Genomic DNA, 22,715 nt, shown 5'->3' on the forward strand with positions numbered 1-22,715 from the left:
ACCTTGGAAGAGACACCAAACCCTGGAGCTCCCAAGTACACCCTTCTTTGGCTGGAAACTCTGGGAGTCCTCTAGGGGGCAGGCCAGGAATCACCCAGTCCCACAGCCCCTGGGACTCCTGGAGTGTAGGGCTCATATACAACCACACAACACGTCCAAATACCACAGAACTGACAGCACAGCAGGGACACAGCAAATTCGATGGGAAAGTACCACAGAAGCCCACTAAGCTCAATAGGCAAAAAGAATAACACAGAGGGCTCAACTAGCAACAGTAGCTCAGTAGATCTTCAGACAAGGACTTCAACAACACCATTGTGAGATATAGCAATTTCCTTTTTTCTTTTTCTTTCTTTTTTCTTTCTTTTTTTTTTCTTTTTGGGTCACACTGGTTTGCACAGGGGTTACTTCTGGCTCATGTACCAGGAATCACTCCTGTTGGTGCTTGGGGGACCATATGGGATGCTGGGAATCGAACCTGGGTCGGCCGTGTGCAAGGCAAATGCCCTACTCGCTGTGCTATTACTCTACCCCTGAGATATAGTAATTTTCACAAATTTTCTTTTGCTTTCTTTTTATAATTCTACTTACCTTTTTTTTTTCAATTGGAATTTTCTTTTAATTGTAATTACAAACCTAGGAGACACTCTCTCATTATAGTACATGACCAGGGCCTTCTGTCAAGTCAGCAGCCAGCAGGGAGTGAGCTGCTCCTGGGCAGCACAGATTCTTCCAGGGAGGGCAGTGAGATGGTAACACCCACTGGCAGGAAGTTCTTTGGTAGATCGAATCATTCCATGGAATGACATCATGGGCAAAGGAAGAAGTAGGAAAAAGAAGCATCATAAAACATAAGCTGTATTAAACAGACTTCAGTAAAAAAGGCAACAGAACGTGGGTTTGTGAGTTTGAAATCTTCCATGGTGTTTCTGGTAATCGAACAAAGGGACACTGTGAAGGATGTGGAATTCTCCGAATTCTTAGACAGCTAGCACCTACTGATCCATCTTAAATAAGTACATAAATAGTGACAATTAACTCCAACTCCTGTTCTATGTAGTGTCTCAAGGCTCGGCCTTTTGTAATCTGGACACAGGTGTGTGGGGAGCATGCTCCAGGTGTCTTCCTGCTCGCCTCCCCTCTACAGAAGAGGTGTGTTTCTGAGTGGTTTCTCTTTTCAGTTTATCAGACAGCATTTCCTCTTGGTCCCAGGATTTTAATAATAATTGGGGTGGAGGGGGGGAAGTGGGAAACGACTTTGATGTTTCCTATTCAGGTTCACATGGGGCACTGCTAGAATTCTAAACATATAGATGATCAGAAATAAATAGGCATGAAACTGCCACTGCAGTCCAGTCTGTGGCAGCATCTTCAGTGTCCTTCAGACCACAGTCTGCACAGGTGTGACACACTGTGGTGGGGGGGGGCTGGCCCTCTCGGAGGACGAGGTGGATCGGTTGGAGATCTCTCTCTGTAGTTTCTCGACCTTCTTCTGGAGCTCTGCTCGCTTAGCCAGAAGTCTTTATATCTGTTATGAATGGGCTCCTGAGGTTTTATCCATGGGTTCCACCTCATATAATAGCCCACCCAGAGCTCCAGGTGGCGCATGCTGGCTACTGGGTAAAAAGGACATGATTGGAGTAGCTGCCATAGAGAGGGTTGCTGAAGTCCTCTGGCTGGCTGTTCACATATGACCACAGCGATACAGTCCTTTTGGGGAGATTCTCCTTTCCTCTCTGCTGTTCACTTTTACAGGGAAATGTTCCAAACAAACAGCTATACAGGTGGTCCAAAATAGTGATGAGGAAATATTCATTGAACTCAAATGCGGTGGGAAACTGTCCTGTCATCTGCCAGACACAGTCGATGAATTGCAGGAAGACTGGTGACCGGTCTGCATCTGTATGGTTCTTGTCTCCATGGCCAAGTCTAAGCTGAAAGTGATGCCCGAAGCTGAGCCATTCCTTCTCCACAAGGACTTGGAAGCCCCGAAGGGTCCGGTAGTAGCCATCCAGCATGAGCATGGCCAGGGATGTGAGCTGTGCTGTGCAGTCCCAGCCATCACTGCAGTGTACCACCACTGATGTCTTCCCCGACTCTACCCTGTCTTCGATCCGAAGTGCCCCCGCGAGGATCAGCTTGATATGTTCCAGCCAGTGGGTAGATTCCAAGTTGGACAACCAGTGGGTTTCTTCAATGTTGGGGTACCACGATCTCCTTGAGCTTACGTAAGGACTCTCTCATTACATGGATATTGTGGATGTCCAGAAACACCAGCTCTGCATTTTGGTACGCATCCTCGCTTTCATATCCTCCACCCTTGGCCTTGTTGACCACGGCATTGACACTCGGCCTTGCATCAAAGATGAAGATCTTGTGGGACTGGGCGTTGGAATCCTTAATGGCCTGCAGGTATTTCTCATCATCTTTTTTTTTTAATTTAAATTTTATTGAATCACCATGTGGAGGGTTACATAGTTCTCAGGATTATGTCAGTTATACAATACTCAAACACCCTTCCCTTCACCCGTGCCCATATTCCATCACCAACCACCCCATTATACCTCTCGCCCCCTCCCCCGCCAGTCCCCGCCCTTGTAAGTGATAAGTTTCACTTCATTTACACTTTATCTTGGTTACAGTCCATGTTTCAACACATAACTCACTATTGTTGCTAGGGTTTGCCCCCAAAAAAGAGAAGACAGTCCCACTGTCAAGGAAGCATTTGATGGCTCTCCATTGCTGAGAATGTAGAGATATTAAGTCCCGCTGTTTGTTACAAAACTTTTCTATTTTTTTCCCTCCTCGTCCCGCACCACCGAGATCACGCCTGTTTAGTAATCACCACGCTGCCTGACAAAGGGAAAACAAACCAAAAAAGATGGTTATTTCCCGTCATCAGCCGGAGTGGGGCTCTGGCTTAGTTGATAGTCTGGTAGAATGTCTGCAAGCAGTTTCTGGAACCAAAAGTACTACGCTGGTATCGGCCCCGGCTCGAGATTCCACCAGCGTCCCGCTGTTCCAAGTACATAATAATTTATTCCCTTGTATCCCATTCCCACGCCACCAGGTCCGTGTCAGCTTAATGGACATCATACTATGGTTAACGCCACGCCTCGTTTCTTCCTGAGAAAGAAGGATATTTCTTCTCAGCCGGCGTGGGGATATGGCTTAGTTCAGTCTATAGAGATGGCTACCACTTTGGTAGCCTTCAATATTTCAGCACAAGGTTTACTATTCTTGTTAGGATTTCCCACCCAAGTCCGACCCGTTAAAAAGGAACCATTTTAACATTTTAACATTTTATCGCTGGCGCGATAGCACAGCGGGTAGGGCGTTTGCCTTGCACGCGGCCGACCCGGGTTCGATCCCCAGCATCCCATATGGTCCCCTGAGCACTGCCAGGGGTAATTCCTGAGTGCAGAACCAGGAGTAACCTCTGAGCATCGCCGGGTGTGACCCAAAAAGCAAAATAAAAAAAAAAAAGGAACCATTTCATATTGGTGATGATTAAATGACAATAGGTTGCGCGGCCATGGCAGCGGCCTCACAGCTTTGAATTTCTGTATAAAGTCCAGGGAAAGTACAGCCAGAAATTACATGTCGCTACAAACTTTAACCCTATTATGGTCCCCCCAAAGTCCAACCCATTACAAAGGAACCATTTCATATTGCTGATGATTAGATGACATTAGGCTGCCGCGGCCGCGCAGTTTTGGATTTCTATATGAAGTCCAGGGAAAATTCTTTTGGTAATTGCATCACTCGCTGGCAGCGCCTGGGCCAGAAGCTCTGAGCACACAGTTTGGAGGCATTTTGGGGGCGCCGCTCGTGTCCAAAGTGGTTCAGTTGCCTTCAGGGTCGATCTCGCACAGGGCCGGAAAGGAGCGTCCCCACATGGCTCTGTGCTTAAATGTCGGCCGGCACGGGGCAGATCCGGAAGTCCCGCCCCATCGGCTTTCCCGGGCTTCCTGTATAGTCTAAAAACCGGCTATTGCCTCGCTGCGTTCAAAAAGAAAGAGTTGAGAGAGAAAAGACCATACCCCGCCGGCAGCGCCTGGGCCAGAAGCTCCGAGCACACAGTTTGGAGGCATTTTGGGGGCGCCGCTCGTGTCCAACGTGGTTCAGTTGCCTCCGGGGTCGATCTTGCACGGGGCCGATCTTGCACGGGGCCGGAAAGGGGCGTCCCCACATGGCTCTGTGCTTAAATGTCCTACTTCTTATCATCTTTGCTCCGCTTGCCGCTCACACCCACCAGTGGCTGGCTGCAGCGTGTGATGGTGGCTTGGCTCTCAGGGTGGATCCAAGACAGAACCGGGATCTGGACCCGGGACCAGAAGGCCGCCACTCCAGCTCTTCATCAGGAATATTGGCTTAGACGACCAGGAGGGCGGGGTACATATCACAGAGCTCGTAGCGCTTGTTTATCCTTGTGACCCCCTAGCTCTCATTTGAAATTTCCTGCCTTTTGTACTCTAAAAGGGGGTCGTAGAGCTTCTACCCATTTCCAGGAAACTCCTCTTTGTATTCAAACGCAAACAGAGGCAGGTTATTAGAGACAGGGAATGCATATTTCATGAGATTCTCAAAAATGGATCTTCTCGTTCGTCCTTGAGGCTTATGAGCAAACCATAAATTCCGAATATCCTTGCAGGCAATCTCTAGACCGTACGAGTTCTCGCCTCGACTAGAGGCGCCACCGATTTTCTCTACTTGGCTTATCACCCCGAGAGAAGCATCTAGAACAAATGGGGGATCCCGGTCCACGCTCTTGAAGTAAAGCCTGCAATTGGTGACAGTCAGAGTCCCTCGCACGGCCCCCGTGAATGGACAGATGTATGTGACATCTTTGGCCATGTCCTTGAGGCTCTCTCCAGGGAGCAAGGGCAACTCTTCCATCTCCGCTAACTTGTTAGACTCTCGCAGGACCCTCAGGTCAGGAGAGAAGTTGTCCGCAGAGGTAGCGACGGAACCCGAAGAGGCCACGGAAGCCGACTGGGCATGCCCGGAGCCCTCAGAGTGCGACGTGGAGGCGCTGGACAGGGAGTCGGTGCTGGGCAGCCGCGGCTCTCGCAGCTCGAGCTCTTGTCCATGGCCGCGTCAGGGGGCCCGGCGGGCAGGCGCGGGTGGCGGCCTCAGGCCCGGGGCGGCCCGGCCCGCCCACTTACCATTTTGTTTTAATAAGCAATATAAATACATTATTTTCTGCCTGCTAATGGGGACCGAGAGGTCACATTGGTGGTGTGATTAGTGAGGGAACACTGAACACCAGAAGCAAGTTGTATTATAAACATCTTTGTTAACTGTGCTCTCCGTCCCCTCCTCTCTGGTTCTGTCTCTCTCCCTCGCAGTTTCTAAACAAAAACTGTCTTTACTTCACTATCTCGTCTACTCCTGAAATTCCTCTCTGTGAGGGGAAGGCAACAGACCCAAAAGGCCTGGGGAAGGTCTGAAACTGACTTTCCTTTCCCTCAAAGGGCAGTCCCTCACTCAGCCCGAGGAGCAAGGTAGCAAGGATCACTCCCACGTAGCGCAGAACAAGGGGACGCCAGAGGCAGCTCAACGGCTGCCTCTGGGGATGGTGGGACGGGGAGCTGGCGCTGAGGAGGGGCTCAGAGCAGATTTGACCAGTCTTATAACTACCAAGCTCTCCTGTGTTGGAGTTGGGATGGTAAAACAACCAGTCTGCTTCAGATTCGTCTAGCCTCGGTGGTACTCATTTATAGTTGCTGTGGAATAAGACCAAAAAAATATTTGGGGGGCCACACCCAGCTGTGCTCAGGGATTACTCCTAATTCTGTGCTCAGGGATCACTCCTGGCAGGGCTCTGGGGAACAAATGGGGTTCCAGGGATCAAACTCAGGTTGGTCACATGCCAGGCAAGTGCCCTGCCTCCTGGACTACCTTTCCAGCCCCAATATTTTAGGGCAACTGAGGATTTAAATTAAACTAATATGACAGATGCCCAGGATCCACCAGCAATACCTGTATTTTGGGGTTTAGTTACTCACTCCTTGAGGTTACAAAGTGTCCTGGGGTTCTTGGTCATTCCAAGGGGCTACTATGTCACTCTGTTAATAGGATCCTTTAAATAAGGCATCAGGGGCTGGAGTGATAGCACAGCGGGTAGGGCGTTTGCCTTGCACGCGGCCGACCCGGGTTCAATTCCCAGCATCCCATATGGTCCCCTGAGCACGGCCAGGGGTAATTCCTGAGTGCAGAGCCAGGAGTGACCCGTGAGCATCGCTGGGTGTGACCCAAAAAGCAAAATCAATCAATCAATCAATCAATCAATAAGGCATCAAACTGATTCTCTTTGTTAAGGCTAATCTGTATTGATGCTGGCATTCCAGACAAATTCTCAGTAATATAACAGACCCAAATGATTACAAAGACTTTTTCCTGTTTTTTATGGAAAAACACATTGCCATAAAATATTTTCATTCGCTTTGGTTTTGTGGCCATAACCAGCAGTACTCAGGGTTTACTCCTGGCTCTGTGCTCAAGGATTGCTTATGGGTGCCAAGAATTGAACCTGGGTCAGCCATCTGCAAGACAAATGCCTTACTGTGAGTTTCAAAGAAAATGTGGGGGAGTGTGGGATGCCATCATCGGGAACTGTGTTCTACCAACCAGCCTGGGACCCTGTTTCTCCATCCAAGAACTGTTCCCCTGGTCAGCCCACGGTGACGAATAAATGAAGGACCCGGGGAACGGAGAAGCAGGCTCTGGACTCCAGACTGGCTGGTGGTCAGTTTATTTTCTCTGCTCCCAGTGTCGTTCGGTCTCCCCAACAGCTGAGTAACTCTTCCTCCTCACCCCCCCCCCCGCCCCGGCACAGTCGGGCCTCTTCCCCTGCAGCACAATAACATCCCTCAATTTCCACACAGTCCTACTCATCACAGTCGTCAAGGCCCTAGCCCCTCTCTCCCCTTCCCCTAGCCTCATTCTTCTCCTCCCCTTACAGCAGTTACATAGAAACCATGAAGGGTGTGGTACACACAGGTGGGGTCGAACATCGTCATAACAACAAACAGATGGAAAGCCCCTCCTTCAGGGGAAGTTGTGGGAGATTAACTCAAGGACAAGATCTCATCTGAGGGTTCAGCACTCCAGATTACTAGGAGATCAGCTCAGGGCAGGATTCCATCCAGGGTGTTTTGTTTTCTCCTTCTTTGGCTAGTCAGCCATTTAAACAATCATCCCAGCAGCCCAGGTGCTGTTGTCCCGCCCCGCCTGGAGTCCACCTGTTCTGCCCAGTGTGGGAGGTGATCCTGGCCACCCCATTTCTCAGGGACCCGTGGACTCTGGCTGCAGCAAAGAACTGTTCTCTGCAGGAAAGGAAAGTCGAACCTTAGTCTCACCCAGGCTGTCCAGGTCCATTACCTCTCCTCACAGAAAAGAATCTCAGAAGGTGATAAACAGTGAAATAAAGTAAGCTTATTTGGGAAACACGGGGAGAGGAAAGTAAGATACTGTGATGCCAGGACAGGCTACAGCCACACTGAGTCTCAGCTAGGCCTCAGTTTCTGTTTCTCCAAAGCAGGATTTACAGTTTCTGTTAAACTCCTGGTTGAGTAATTTGCCTAGCTATGGAACTGGGCAGCTGGATCTGGCCGGTCATGAGGGGTCACTGTACCCTCCTTCGAAACTGTTACTGTTACTGAGAAGCCATTGTCTAATTGCTGACCACTGTTGTAATAGGGCCAATGCTAAAAATAACCTAGTGTATAAACCGCTCTTAACTTTGAAACGTATGTAAACAGCTTGTGATTTGGAGTCGGGGTCCTTGTCAAGACTCCACTGTGTTGGATGAGACTTGGACTCTAGCTTGAGCTAGCAATAAAGTTCCTTTGCTTTTGCATTACTGTGTGTGGACTTCGTCTCTCCACAACTTGGTCTCTCTCTGAAACTTGGGCACAACAATACGAACTCAGGAGAGAACAAGGGCTTCTCCAGAGTAGAAAGAGCAAAGTCTCCATGCAGGCATGGGAGCAAAAACACCAGAAGATAAGAAGGTATACTGCTTGGGGGGAGGTGTGACGAAGTGCAAACCTTTGCCAAATTAGTTTATTTGCTGTTTTCCCAAACTACCCCCCAAAGTTCACTTCTAGGGTGGTTGCCAAGGGGGAGAGCTTGGAGTTGCTTCTATTGATATTCGTCATGGTCTTTGGGAGAGTCACTGCTCATAGGGGGTCCAGGCACACTCTGGACCTGTAATTCAGCATCTCATCATTTTCCAGGCTCCTCCTGGGAGGTGTCTCAAAGACCTTCATGACTTTGGGTTGGTCTAGGTTCCAGGCAAGTGATTTCCCAGCATATATTGCCAGCACCACCACCATCACTCATTTCTCTGCTTATGATAGCTTCTTAATAACAGAAAAGTCAGCTTAAGTTCTACAATAGATAAGGCTTAAATGCAAACATAAAAAAAGAAGGCCTCTCCAAACTCTCAGATTTAGACAAACCTGAAAAGTACAACACATAGCATATAACACAAGCAAAGCACAGTGCATGAGTAAAGCATCAGGCCAATTGCTCCCAAAATTATGGGGGGCAGGTAATGAGGTGGGAAGGAGAACTTGTACTTTTCTAGCAAAGAGACAACTATGTCTCTGAAATTGCTAAGTTACACAGGGTTCTGATCTCCAGCAATGCTTCAGCTTGTCCTGTCTGTTAACCAGTTAAACCAGATCTTAACATATGATTTCTTTCTTTTACTCTTTTCTTTTTGAACCACACCCAGCAATGCTCAGGACTGACACCTGGTTTTGTGCTCAGTAATCACTCCTGGATGGACTTGAAGGACTTCATGGGGTGTTGGGGATCAAACCCAGTTCGTGTGTGTGCAAGGAAAGTGCCTTCCTCACCTACTGTACTATCTCTCTGGCCCCAGGATGATTTCTACCTCAAATTCTAATTTACTGTCAACCTTCCAGACTTCTCACAAGGTGGCAGGCTACGGTCTAGATCAGAATTTCCCTGTGATAATCCCCAGTGATAAGCCCACAATGAGTATGTCTCCACACACAGAGGCCTGTGGATATGTAAAAGTTTATCCTGCTTGGATTAGGCTAGTGAGGCTCATGGTCCAAGCACACTACTCGTCTTCCAAGGATTCCTGGTTCAAAGCAATAAGTGTCCAAGGGAAAGACAGTCAAGACTCTCATTCCACTCAGAGATTAGCTCTCTGACTCCTCACTTTTTCTCTTATTCTGTCTCTTTTCTTTTCACTATTTGGGTCATACCTGGTGACAATGCTTAGGGGTTACTCCTGGCTCTGCACTCAGAATTGTTTCTGGTGGTGCTTGGGGTGACGGGATGACGGGAATCAGACCCGGGTTGATGGCATGCAAGACCAACGTCCTCTCTGCTGTACTATGTCTTCTGCCCCGTCTCTTTTCTTTTTGTTTTTTGTTTTTGTTTTTGTTTTTGAGCCACACTTGACAGTGCTCAGGACTTACTCTTGGCTCTACACTCAGGGATCACTCCTGGAGCTGCTCAGGGGACCATGTGGGATGCTGGGGATTGAACCTAGGTCAGCCAATTGCAAGGCAAGCACCCCACACGGCCCTCTGTCTCATGTTTTTCTTTTTTTCCTTCATAAATTAACCCATTTAGTATAAGCTAGAGGTGTCAGATGGCAGATGGCAGATCTACTGGTCTTTCAGTTCCTTCAGTTTTCTTCTTTTATTTTTATTTTTATTTATTTTTTGCTTTTTGGGTCACACCCAGCGATGCACAGGGGTTACTCCTGGCTCTGCACTCAGGAATCACCCCTGGCGGTGCTCAGGGGACCATATGGGATGCTGGGACTCGAACCTGCGTCGCCGCTGCAAGGCAAACGCCCTACTATCGCTCCAGCCCCCTTTCAGTTTTCTAATGGCAGATTTGACTGCGACAGCAGAAGTGGTACTGTAGATCCAGGTGCCCCGGAGGCGGTTTTCACGCAGAACCACAGTACCAAACTCCCACGGCCGTCTCTTCCACCTTGGTCTTGCCGCAGAAGGAGCACATTGTACTTGGTGTGCTGGCTGATCTCGGTTTTCTTCACGATCTTCCTAGGGAGGCGCCGTAACGCGGTAATGCATCGCACATTTACCGGAGACCCCCGCCTTCTTATTGCCTGTAGCCACCACGCCGCCCCGGATGCAGAGCGGTGTCTCGTTTCTTTTTTTTTTTTTCTTTTTGGGTCACACCCAGCGATGTTCAGGGGTTACTCCTGGCTCTGCACTCAGGAATTACTCCTGGCGGTGCTCGGGGGACCATATGGGATGCTGGGAATTGAACCCCGATTGACTGTCTGCAAGGCAGGTGCCCTACCCACTGTGCTATCGCTCCAGCCCTGGTGTCTCATTTCTTAATGCTTCACAGCGCCCCTGTTTTACCCTGTTCACCAGGGATTGGCCGCTGGCAGTTCTGGTCTAGGGACTTGCTGTTTCTGATTTCTTTGGATCAATTTCAATATCATTAAGTCTGGCAGAAATTCTAGGGTCCGAGAGATCCAAGGCTTGGCTAAACTTCTCATATGTTCTCTTTTGTCCTGTCTTATGGCTAGTGAACTTTGGATATCTTTGACAAATAAAGAAAATGTGTATTGATTTGTTGGATCACAATTAAGCAACATTAAGGAGAAGCATCTTGAAGCAGAGTATAGAATGATTAAAGCTAAGCATCCAGCCAGACTTTCTCAAAGTATGAAGGTCACACACCAGGTGGGCTGAGAATTCATCAAACCTCTCTTTTTTTTTGTACCAGACCAGAGGGTGATGAGGGGTGTGGCACTCAGGATGTGCCACTCCTGGCTCTGCACTCAGGGATCACTCCTGGCAGTGCTCGGGACCATATGGGGTGCTAAGGAACCAAACCTGAATCGGCTGCAGGTAAGGGAAGCCTCCTTCTATTGCTCTGGCCCCTCCATCAAACTTTTCTAGCTAATGTAGCTGTCAGAAAACATGAAGTCATGAAATTTGCATATAAATGGATCGACATGGAGAGTGTCATGTTGAGTGAAATGAGTCAGAGAGGAAGAGACAGACATAGAAAGGTTACACTCATATGTGGAATATAAAGTAGCTGAGAGTACGAGCTTGCAATGATGCAATTTCTGGCAGATATTTCTCTGGACTTAGTTACTAAAATACTAAAATACAGAAATCCAAAACCGTGAGGCTGCTAGTGTGGCCGCTTGACCTCATATCTCTTCATTCTCAGCAATTGAAAACAAATTATCAAATGCTTCCTTTTCAGCAGGTCCAACTTTAGGGGGAGAAACTCCAAATAATAATAGTGAGGCTTTTTGTTGTTGAAATATTGAATGTAATCAAAGTAAAGTGAAAGTAAAGTGAAATTTATCAGTTACACAGGCGGGGTGGGGGGCTGGGGAGGTGGGGGGCTGGGGAGGTATACTGTGATTCTTTTTTTGGTTTGGTTTGTTTTTTTGTTTTTGTTTTGGGGTCTCACCCGGTGATGCACAGGGGTTACTCCTGGCTCCTGCGCTCAGGAATCGCTCCTGGCGGTGCTCAGGGGACCATATGGGTTTCTGGGAATTGAACCCGGGTCGGTTTCGTGCAAGGCAAACATCCTACCCGCTGTGCTATTGCTCCAGCCCCTATACTGTGATTCTTGGTGGTGGAATATGTGCACTGGTGAAGGGATGGGTGTTTGAGTATTGTATAACTGGGACTTAAACCTGAAAGCTTTGTAACTTTCCACATGGTGATTTAATAAAATAATAAATTAAAAAAAAACTTTTCTAGCTTAGTGAGTCCAAGGTCCTTCAAACCATTAGCCAGTTTCCAAATTTCCTACACTCTAACCTCTCACAGCAATTCTGCCTGTCCTGTTATTAACCACCAGTCAAGCCAAGTTGCCTGAAGCCCACACTTTCTACTGTACCCCGTCCTTCATCTCTGGACTTCTCACAGGTGGTGTTGTACCTCTCAAGTTAGAATTTCCCTTTTTCAGGGCACCTTTTATTTATTTATTTATTTATTTATTTATTTATTTATTTATTTACTTTTAGTTTTTTAGTCACACCCAGCAATGCTGAGGGGTTACTCCTGGTTCTGCACTCAGGAATCACTCCTGATGATGTTCCGGGGACTATATGGGCTGCTGGGATGGAACCTGGGTACAGTGTGTGTAAGGCAAGAGCCTTACCAGCTATACCATCTCTCTAGCCCCTCAGGGCACTTCTCTGTTTTGGTTTTGGGTCTCTCCTATGCTTAGACCTGCTCCTGGTTTGATGCTCAGGGAACCACATGCAGCACCAGCAATGGAAGGCGGGTGGCTGCAAGGTGAGCACATGGACCCTTGTAGTTCCTTCAGCTCCTGGGTGTGCTCTTTCCCTGAGAGAGGGCAAGTTGAACCCGTTAAGGTGGTCTCAGGCACCATGGAACAGGGGTGAGCACATGGACCCCTACGGCAAGGGAAATAGGAGACACTGAAGTGGCCACATACTGAGAGATAGATGAATCGAACCCCAAGTTCAGGTAAAAGTTCACAGCTGGGTTGGAGAGTATAAGGGTTAGAGCTGCTATGAATGACCCCTGGGAACAGAGCAAGCCCTGAGTACCTTGTTGTTGGATATTAACCCTAAGTGTTTTAGGCTTCATCACTGAATTGCCCCTTTTCTTCTTTCCAGAGAAGCTTACAGTTCTCTTTTTTTTTCCTTTTTGGGTCACACCCAGCAATGCACAGGGTTTACTTCTGGCTCTGCACTTAGGAATTACTCCTGGCAGTGCTCGGGAGACCATATGGGATGCTGGGAATCGAACCAGAGTCAGTTGCATACAAGGCAAACGCCCTACCCACTGTACTATCGCTCCAGCCCAGAAGCTTACAGTTCTGTAATCCCCTGAGTTTATTTTTACCTTTTCCTTTATGTTTTACCTCTTATTGTCACTGTTTCCCAAGTCAGTCTTGGTTGCTTGTAAGCCAAAGCTTCCTGGTAACTCTGGACTTTGTATTTGTAGTGAATTACCTGCTTTTCTATTTCCTCTATGGCCTTTTCATACTTTACTATAGAGTAACATTCTTTGCTTAAGTACAGAAAGACCATTGATGATGTGCTCCTAATATTTGAAAGTTGATTGACTCTGAACTATATCTACTCCCAGACACCCATCATATTACTTGACTCAGGCTTCAGTTGCTGTAGTTCCTAACACCCCAAAAGGGAGGTCCCACCGTGGGGCTGGGACGAACCCTGGGTGAGTGGTGAAGCTACCCCAGCATCGAAATGGGACAGTCTAGAAAGCATAAGTGCATGGTTTTGATGTAAGCCCTTATGACTTGAGAGACAGGGCCCCCAAGGGTAAGGACAAGCTGAACCTGCCTGATGACTTAGTCTGAGGTTTACGGTAAAAGCCTTGCTTGCTCTCAGAGAACTAAAAGTCCAGAGAACTAAGTTTGGGATCTTTACTCTTACTGTGTTTATCCTATCAATTGCAAGTATTGATAAGAAGCAGACTTAATTGTTTGATTTATTGTCTGACTAAATTGTTTGATATAAATGACTAGAGGGAAAGAGAAAAGCAATATGGATGACCTTGGAGACAGTGTTTCCTTGAGTTAATCTCCCCCAGAGAATTGCCTCTGCTGGAATGTCTTACATCTGTAAATGATCAATCACACGGACATGCAGTCCTACACACTCTGCCCCTTCAGAGGTTCTGTAAGTATGCCAGCAGTTCTGCATTAAATGGACCACTTTCACCATCAGTCTGTGATCTCCCGTCTCTCTGTCTCCCTGCTGGGGAGGCCGGGGAGAAAGGAAGGCGGCTCTCAGCCACTGAACATATACATTGCTGCACCTACACTTTGTGAACTCACACCTTGGGGTGTGTCCCAAATTTTTTTTTCAAAAAACAAAACTGGGAGAGAATTCCTTGCATATGGCCAACCCCCAGCACAGCACGAAATCCAAGCACTGCTGGGAGTGATCCCAGAGCACAAAGCCAGGAGTAACCCCCAAATACCACCAGGTATAGTCCTCAACCACAGGCCCTCAAAAAATTCATAACTATTTTCATTCCTAGAGAATGCACACAATGTTGAGCTAGGTCCACAACAGGGAAACAGAGCCTCAGATGGAGGGGAGGGACTTAGGCACACACCCAAGTTTCTTTTCCCCACTGACAGATACACAAATGTCCACATATCTGATCAACTGACCTGCACAGCTATTTCCCTGACCCAAAGGGTTTGGCCTGCCTAGTTACAAGAGGGCAAAAGTTCTGTTTGTCCCATTGGCAGAGGAGCTTCCATGGATGTTCCCTCCATCTGAGGTTGATCCCCTCAGCGCCTAATGGGAGAACCCTATTCCTGGCTGCTCTGCCAAATGGTAGCCACAAAGGGCTGGTCTTACTGCCAGTGAGGGCCAAACAATTCAGAGATACAGTGAGTGGTTGAGAGAGCTCGACTACCAGTGAACTGGCAGGATGGGACTGGAGTGCTAGTACAGTGGGGTGAGTTCTGGCCTTGCAGGCGGCCACCCCAACTCCTGTCCCTGGCATCCCATATGGTCCCCCAAGCACTGCCAGGAGTGATTTCTGAGTAAAGAGCCAGGAGTAAACCCTGAGTGTCGCTGACTGTAGCCCCCCAAACAAAAACACAAAAAAAATAGGGTGGCAAAATGGGAGGTGGTAGACTTAAGTCCTAAAAGTGGCCGTCTTGTCTGCACAGTCACAATAATCTCTTTTTATTTTGGGGGGTGCGGTGGGGGGATACATCTGGCAGTGCTCAGGGCTTACTCCTGCCAGGGATCATTCCTGGGGCCCTCGGGGTCCATGTGGTGAACTGGGGACTGACCTCAGATTGCCTGCGTGCAAAGTAAAGGCCCCATCTGCTGTATTAGCACTCTGGCCCAATAATTGGTTTCTATAAAGAAAGAGAAATGAAAGTATTTGGAAAGGATGGGTTGTAGACAAGTGAGCACCAGGTCAGAATGAACCACAAAATGCCCCCAGGTGGGCTGGCACCTAAGACACATTCCCCTTCATTTGCAAATCTGACCTAAATAAGGGTTAGGCTTTGGGGCAAGGACAGAGAGAGGGAGGCTACGTCTGTAGGCCTAGTCTGGCCAGGAAGAGTGAAGCAAGGACAGCTGTCTCTGTCTTGGGGAGATTGCTAATTCTTCAGGCCGATTTCACCTCTAGTAGGCAGAGAGTAAGTGTAGGGGGAGATCTAACCAATGGAGAAAGCAAACTTAAACCTACACACCTTTGTTTTACTGGGTTCCCCAGTAACCTCCCTAACCTCCCTTTCCTGTCTTCTTCCCAATGGTCTTTGCTTTACCTCAGTTATTTAAAGATCATTCAGGGACTGAAGAGGCAGTACAGGAGTTAAGGCACTTGCCTTGCATGTGACTGACCCTGATTCAATGCCTGGCACCACATGTGGTCTCCTGAGATTCACCAAGAGTGATCCCTGAGTACAGCCAGAAAGAAGTCCTGAGCATCCCAGGATATGGTCCAAACACCCCTCTGCACTTCCTTAAAATGATAGATTCTTTGAGGACATGAATCTGCCACCTTCCAGCTTGCCAACTTGTTGCCAATAGAGCTTTCTAGACCCATCTTCTTGACTCTCAGTTGATTGGATCTCATGTGTCAGGGGAATTGGACCTTCAAGTTATAAGACGGGGACCCCTCCACAGTCTTACTGAAGCTTTACCTTGCTGCCCCTCCCTGAGACCCTCTCAAAAGTAGAAACCACTGCCTTCCCCTGATCTGCATTCTGCTGCAATATGGCAGGTCACATACCCAGTCATCCCTTCTGCAAGCCCAATAGGACCACATGCTCTGAAGGTCTGATTGTCACTCAGGTCTGCTGACCTCTTGGTCCCTGCACTGGAGATGCCCTTTGGTTAGCCTGCACTGGAGATGCCCTTTCGTTACCTTTTGTCAGCCTAACAGCTGCAGACCAGCCCCAGTCCAGCTAAATCAGAGAACTCTTGTCCAGAACTGAACCTCTTCCAAGCCAGCCCATCCTTGGATAATCTCCCTGAGCACTGGAGTGCCACACCAACTGCCTACTAGCCACTGAGTTTTCTCCTTTCTTTTCTTTTCTTTTCTTTTCTTTTCTTTTCTTTTCTTTTCTTTTCTTTTCTTTTCTTTTCTTTTCTTTTCTTTTCTTTTCTTTTCTTTTCTTTTCTTTTCTTTTCTTCTCCTTTCTTTTCTTTTGTTCTCTTTTCTTTCTTTTTATTTTTATTTTTGCTTTTGGGTCAAACCTGGCAATGCTCAGGGGTTATTTCTGGCTCTGCACTCAGAAATTACTCCTAGCAGTGCTCAGGGGACCATACGGGATTTTGGACAATCTAACCCAGGTCAATTGCATACAAGGCAAGTGCTCTACCCACTGTGCTATCACTCTAGCTGCCACTCAATTTTCTTTTCTTTCCTTTTTTTAAAAGATTTTTTAAATAGAGTCACTGTGAGATAGACCCTTTCTAAGCTGTTTATGATTAGGTTTCAGTCATACAGTGTTCCAACACCCATCCCTCTACCAATATCAGTTTTCAATTAGTATTTCATGAATTTCAAACTTGATACTTGATAGTTAATCCGTTCCAGTGTCAGGATTAGACCCAGACCTCTGTGTAATAATTCCCCCCTGCAGACCTTCCTGTAAAAATAAGTCAACAATGAAATACAGAGGCCGGAGTGGTAGTACAGCAGGTCAAGCACTTTCCTTGTGCATAGCTGACCCCAGTTCAACCTCCCATACCAGATATGGTCCCCAGAGCACTGTCAGGAGTGGTCCCTTAGTAAGAGTCAGGAGTAAGCCCCAAGCACCACTAGCTGTGGTCCAAAAGCAAAATAAAAGATGACCATCTACTAGTGTATTAAAAAAAAGAACTCAGTGGAGTTCATGCCCAATTCAATCAGCTTAATCAATGGCTGAATAAAGAGCAGTGCTCCTACATTTAAAAAAAAAAGAGAGATAAAAGAAAGAAAGAACTCAGGGGCCAGAGCAGGTACAGCAGGTAAGGCATTTGTCTTGCATGCAGCCTACCTAGTTTGATTCTCAGCCTCCCTTGAGCAGCGCTAAGAGTATAATTCCTGAGTGCAGAACCAGAAGTAACCTCTGAACATCAGCAGGTGTGGCCCCAAAACAATGAATAAATAAATAAATAAAAATAAGAGAAAAAAATTAGGGCCATGAAGTTAACGTTCAAAGGACTGGGGCAGGGGGGAGTGTTGAATTAATTTCAGCACAGATATAAAAATAGATTTGGAACATTCAACAGAGAAGAAGCCAGGCGTTCTGGTGAGCAATGCGGCCGGAGAATGCTCCGGACCCGAAACGGGGCCAGCAACACCGGGGATCCAGACGGAGGAGGTGCAGCCACCACACCTTCTTCAGATGGAGCCCTGGCGACACTGAGCAGCAACTAACACGGCTCCGGGATGTGGGACTGGGACACATCGAACCGCGCGGCTGCTAACCCGGCCACGTGACCTTTTCTAAAAACTGAAAACAAACAATCTTTTAATGGAAAACTAATTATCAAATGCTTCCTTAGTAGGGCTGTCTTTTTGGGTGGAAACTCCCACAACAATAGTGAGTTTTGTGTTGAAATATGGAACGTAATCAAGGTAAAGAGAAAATGAAGTGAAATTCATCAGTTATACAGTTGGGGGTGGGGGGCAGGGGCGGGAGGTATACTGGGGATTTTGGTGGTGGAATATGGGCACTGGTGAAGGGATGGTGTTTGAATATTGTATAACTGAGACATAAACCTGAGAACTTGTAACTTTCCACATGGTGATAAAATAAAAATTAAAAAATAATAATAAAATTAATGTGGTATGCTACTCTTGGTACATCAGTAGCATACAGCATGAGGTATGAAAAAATAGACTTGGAGATTTACAGTTGCTGAAAATAATGTGAATTTGTTCTAAATGTTAGAAAGTTAAAAGCAGCAGAGAAGTTGCAAGGACTTTGATTTTCAGTTTTTAAAGTTATCTTATTTTTTACTGCAGAGAAGGGTTCACATCTAACATTTAAACATATGGTTTGAAAAAATATGCCAAGTTGTAAATGAATTTCATGAACTCTATCTTAAACAGTGATTCTTTTAAAAGAAACTCAAATTTCTTGTGATTAAAAACTTTATTTTAAATCCAGGATTTTCTTGGTTTCACTTTTCTTCTTCATCTTCTAAATTCTAAACTTGAGGGCCAGAGTACAGTGGATATGGAGTTTGCCTTGCACAAGGCTGACCAGATTTCAATCTCCAGCATCCCACCTGGTCCTCTGAGCACCACTAGGAGTGATTCTTTCATGCAGGGCCAGGAGTAACCCCTGAGCATTGCTGGGTGTATTCCAAAACAAAATTAAAAGTTAAAAAATAAATTCTAAACTTAAAGTTAATTGTAAGGGCTGGGGAGATGACCCCAAGGACTTACACAGATACTTTGTATGTGGGAGGCTCAAGATTTAAACCCTGGACTCTTGCACCTCACCAGGAGAGAACCCTAAACATCACTTAACAAATGAAGTTAAGCACATCACAGATTGGGCTCTAGTTTGTGGTCTGTAAATGTTTGAAGTCGTTAGTGTTGTAGTGGATCTGGTCTCATAAGAACAGATATAGTACAGCCAGGAGGGCGCGTGCTCTGCACGTGGCCAACTCAGGTTCCATCCCTGGAATCCCATACGGTCCCTGGAGCACTGCCACGAATGATTCCTGAATGCAGAGCCAGAAGTAACCCCTGAGGGGCCGGAGCGATAGCACAGCGGGTAGGGTGTTTGCCTTGCACGCGGTTGACCCGGGTTCGATCCCCAGCATCCCATATGGTCCCCCAAGCACTGCCAGGAGTAATTCCTGAGTGCAAAGCCAGGAATAACCCCTGAGCATCGCTGGGTGTGACCCAAAAAAAGCAAAAAAAAAAAAAAATACCCCTGAGTATTGCCAGGTGTATCCCCAAAAAGAAATAAAGAAAAACTAAAGCAATGCAAAACATAAGGCCAAGAACAGAAATGAACAGAAGAGATGTGACAGAGAGGGAGGACCTGCAGCCCTTCAGGTGTGGTGAAGGTGCAGTGGTTCCATCTGTCTAGACTACGAACACTAACACTGTTGGAACTGCATTACCTAATTACAAAAATTCAGAAAAGACAAAGACAACCAACAATTCTTAGATTCATCAGGGTGTTAAAGTCACAGGTCAAGCTGCAGCCCCAGAACTGGGGAAGCAGAGACAGAGAACCACAAGTCGCTGGAGCATGAGTGCCTCAGTGGTCCCAGCACCAAGGCAGCTGAACCGTGATAGGAGAATTGTCTGCGTTTAACGAATAAGCTGGAGGGGCAAAAGCTCCAGAGGGGATTGGTTATCAGGGACCTCCATTTTTGTGTTTGACTTTAAGATTTCAAATAGGGTTTGTTTTAGTTTTGTCTTTTGGGAGTCACAACCGGCAATGCTCAGGGGTTACTCCTGCCTATCACTCAGGAATCACTTCTCATGGTCCTGAGGGGGCCATATGGGATTCCAGGGATCAAACCTGGGTCAACTGCGAGCAAGGCAAACACCCTACCCACAGTGCATAATTCTGGCTCCTCAAACGGGTTTTTGTGATTATCAGAGAAAAATCTCCTGTGTTCTGTCACAGAAGAAAAGAGGTAGCCATTTTTATTCTTCAGCTTGGGGGAGGGGTGACCACACCCAGCAGTGCTCAGTGGCTATCCAAGTTCTACCTTCAGGGATCACTCCTGGCAGTGCTTGGAGTGACTACATGCAATGCCAGAGCTCGAACTGGGGCTGGCACTTGCAAGGCAAGCCCACATCTATCTCTATGACTCTAAAGATAGTCATTTGATTTGGTATTGCTTATTATATTTAGGGTTTTTGAGTCACAGTGCTCAGGATGCATAGTACCAGTGGTGCTCCTTGCTGAAGGGTCCCCCAGAGGGAATCATGTGGTGGCATGGATGGATCCAGGTCTCCCACATACATAGTTTGAACTATTTCTCTAGCCCCAGTCACTTTTTTTTTTTTTTGCGTCACACCTGGCGATGCACAGGGGTTACTCCTGGCTCTGCACTCAGGAATTATCCCTGGCGGTGCTCAGGGGACCATATGGGATGCTGGGAATCGAACCCGGGTCAGTCGCGTGCAAGGCGAATGCCCTACCCGCTGTGCTATCGCTCCAGCCCCTAGCCCAGTCACTTTTAATATGCTAGAACTTACATTTTCCTAGCAAGATACTTCTCTCTCTCTCTCTCTCTCTCTCTCTCACGCGTGCGTGCATGCGCGTGCACGGACACACACACACACACACACATACACACACACACACACACCAGAAGAATACAACTGAAAGAGCTACTTACCACCAATAGTATTAAGAACTCTCAAGGGTGCGGCTGCATGGAGCGATGAAATCATGAGATTTGCAGCAACTTGGTTGAAACGGGGAGAAGCATATGAGTGAAGTAAACCAGAAGAAGAAACAGACACAGGGCCATGGGGCTGGAGTGATAGCATAGCAGGTAGGGCGTTTGCCTTGCAAACGGCCAACCTGGGTTCGATTCCCAGCATCCCATATGGTCCCCTGAGCACCACTAGGGGTAATTTCTGAGTGCAGAGCCAGGAGTAACCCCTGAGTATCGCCAGGTGTGACCCAACAAGCAAATAACAAAACAAAACAAAAAACACAGGGCCGTCTCCCTTACCTGTGGTATATAGATCCTGGGTGAGGAAGTTTGCTGTAGTAACGTGGGGAGGGGTGCCTACACTACCCTTGACCCCCATGTTTAGAGAGAACAATCAAGGAATCGAGGGGGAAGAAGAGACAGGAAGTAAGTAATGAGTGAGCAGGCACCAGTTATGCTGGTGACATGGGAGAACAGTACGGATGCTCCCATACCACAGACTCAGTAGCACTGAAACATGAGGCCTAGGCTGCCGCCACTGGACCCCGGAGTGTGCCTGTCAGTTCTAGTTGACAAGAGGGGTTGGGGGTCGGAATTGAGAGGGAATGTGGGAACACTGGTGGTGGGATTGGAGTTGAAATATATTCCTAAAACTCAACTGTAGGATGACATTACTTTGTCCTTTCCCTCCTTGCCACAAGTAGCTTGTCCCGGTTTTACCCAGAGTTTAGGCTTACCCCAGTCACACCCATCAAGGTGTTCCCGAATCTCTCCCATCCCTTTGTTTAGCTATAATCACTTCTCCATGTTCTCTTCCCCAAAACAGTTAATCCGCAGCTTTCCCTTAATCCGACTCTGCTAATTTGCAAGGTCAGACCTTCCTAGGATACTGAATTTATATTATATAAGTTAATATTGCCTTTCTCCTCTTCTTGTGCCTTTTGAATTATTTACTTTAAAGCTATGACTGTTTTGTATAGACACAAGAAGACAATATTATGTTTTTATAACTTGGGAATTAATTGGCCTCGAATATTCCTCCCGGGCCTCTGCTTTCTCCACTTAAGCCTCAGTTGCCCTCAGTTCCTAGCACCCCAAAGTAGGGTCCCCGACGTGGGACAGGAAGGATCCAGGGCAAGCGGTCGGTGAGTTATGTGCTACCCTGGCATCAAGATGGGCCTGGCCAAAGTGCCTAATTCTTAACTATAAGTTAAGAGCTTGATCATAGACAAATGCTGTCATGATCCAATAGTAATTATGAGACTGGGACCCTGCTAGGGATAGGAAAGACTGATCTGGCCTGAGCACTGTAGTCTGAGATTGAGATGGCCCCAGCAGAGCAATTCTATAAGCTTTAATGCATCTCTTATTGTGTCCATACAAAATAATTAATATTATTAATATTATGGATGTTTGCTGGCTGAGGAGAAGAGAAACACATTCATGGGACTCCGCCCTTGGGTGGATCCTCCTGCTGAAAGAGAATTAAGTCCTAGGAGAAGCATCCCCTAGGGGAAAGGAACCTTACCCTATTGATGGTGACCACACCTATGTGTACGCCCCAACCCCCTGATGCTGTGGAGATTTAACTAGGCTGTGAGAGTGGGTTGGGGGGCCAGATCCACGAGCCAGATCCACGAGCCAGATCCACGGGGCAGATCCACAGGGAGAGACCCAGGAGAGCGGGAGAGAAGCGGAGGGAGAGAATGAAATAAACGGATCGAGCAACCAGTTTGGCCTTCTTCCTTCTTCCTTCCGTCGCCTGCCCTCGACCGACGGCACACAGCGGTTCTGGGGCACCGGACTCGGGGCCGTGAGACAGAGCCGCCCAGAGAGCCCGCGAGTGCACTCGCCCCCTCGGCGTTCTTTAGTTTTTTACACTCAACTATAAATAACTTTGTAAATAACTGTTGTTAGTTAAAAATCTTTTTTAAAAAGAACTCTCAAGGGGCTGGTGCAATAGCACAGTGGGTAGGACGTTTGCCTTGCACTCGGCCAACCCGGGTTCAATTCCCAGCATCCCATATGGTCTCCAGGGGTAATTCCTGAGTGCAGAGCCAGGAATAACCCCTGTGTGTTGCTATTTGTGACCCAAAAAGCAAATAATAATAATAACTCAAGGGAATCCCACATGCAACAATGAAGACAAAACCAAGGATGCCAGTGGGACTTCTGGACTCTGATACCTGTAGCCATTGCAAACAGTAAATACAACCTAATTCCTCATCAGAAGAAAACAAAAATCTCTCTGAAGGCCTATTAATCTCAGTCCATTTTTTTTAGTACTTCATGCTTGGCTTTTAACAACCACAACAAAAATACCAAGCAT

General features: G+C 47.2%; 1 pseudogene; it reads right to left on the reverse strand.

Moving 5' to 3' along the window:
• Positions 1-643: 643 nt before the first annotated feature.
• Positions 644-5,093, reverse strand: LOC101540659 (myotubularin-related protein 2-like; annotated as a pseudogene).
• Between the last annotated feature and the right edge of the window lie 17,622 nt (positions 5,094-22,715).

Source organism: Sorex araneus, chromosome 4, assembly GCF_027595985.1.
Source record: "Sorex araneus isolate mSorAra2 chromosome 4, mSorAra2.pri, whole genome shotgun sequence".
Lineage (NCBI taxonomy): Eukaryota > Metazoa > Chordata > Mammalia > Eulipotyphla > Soricidae > Sorex > Sorex araneus.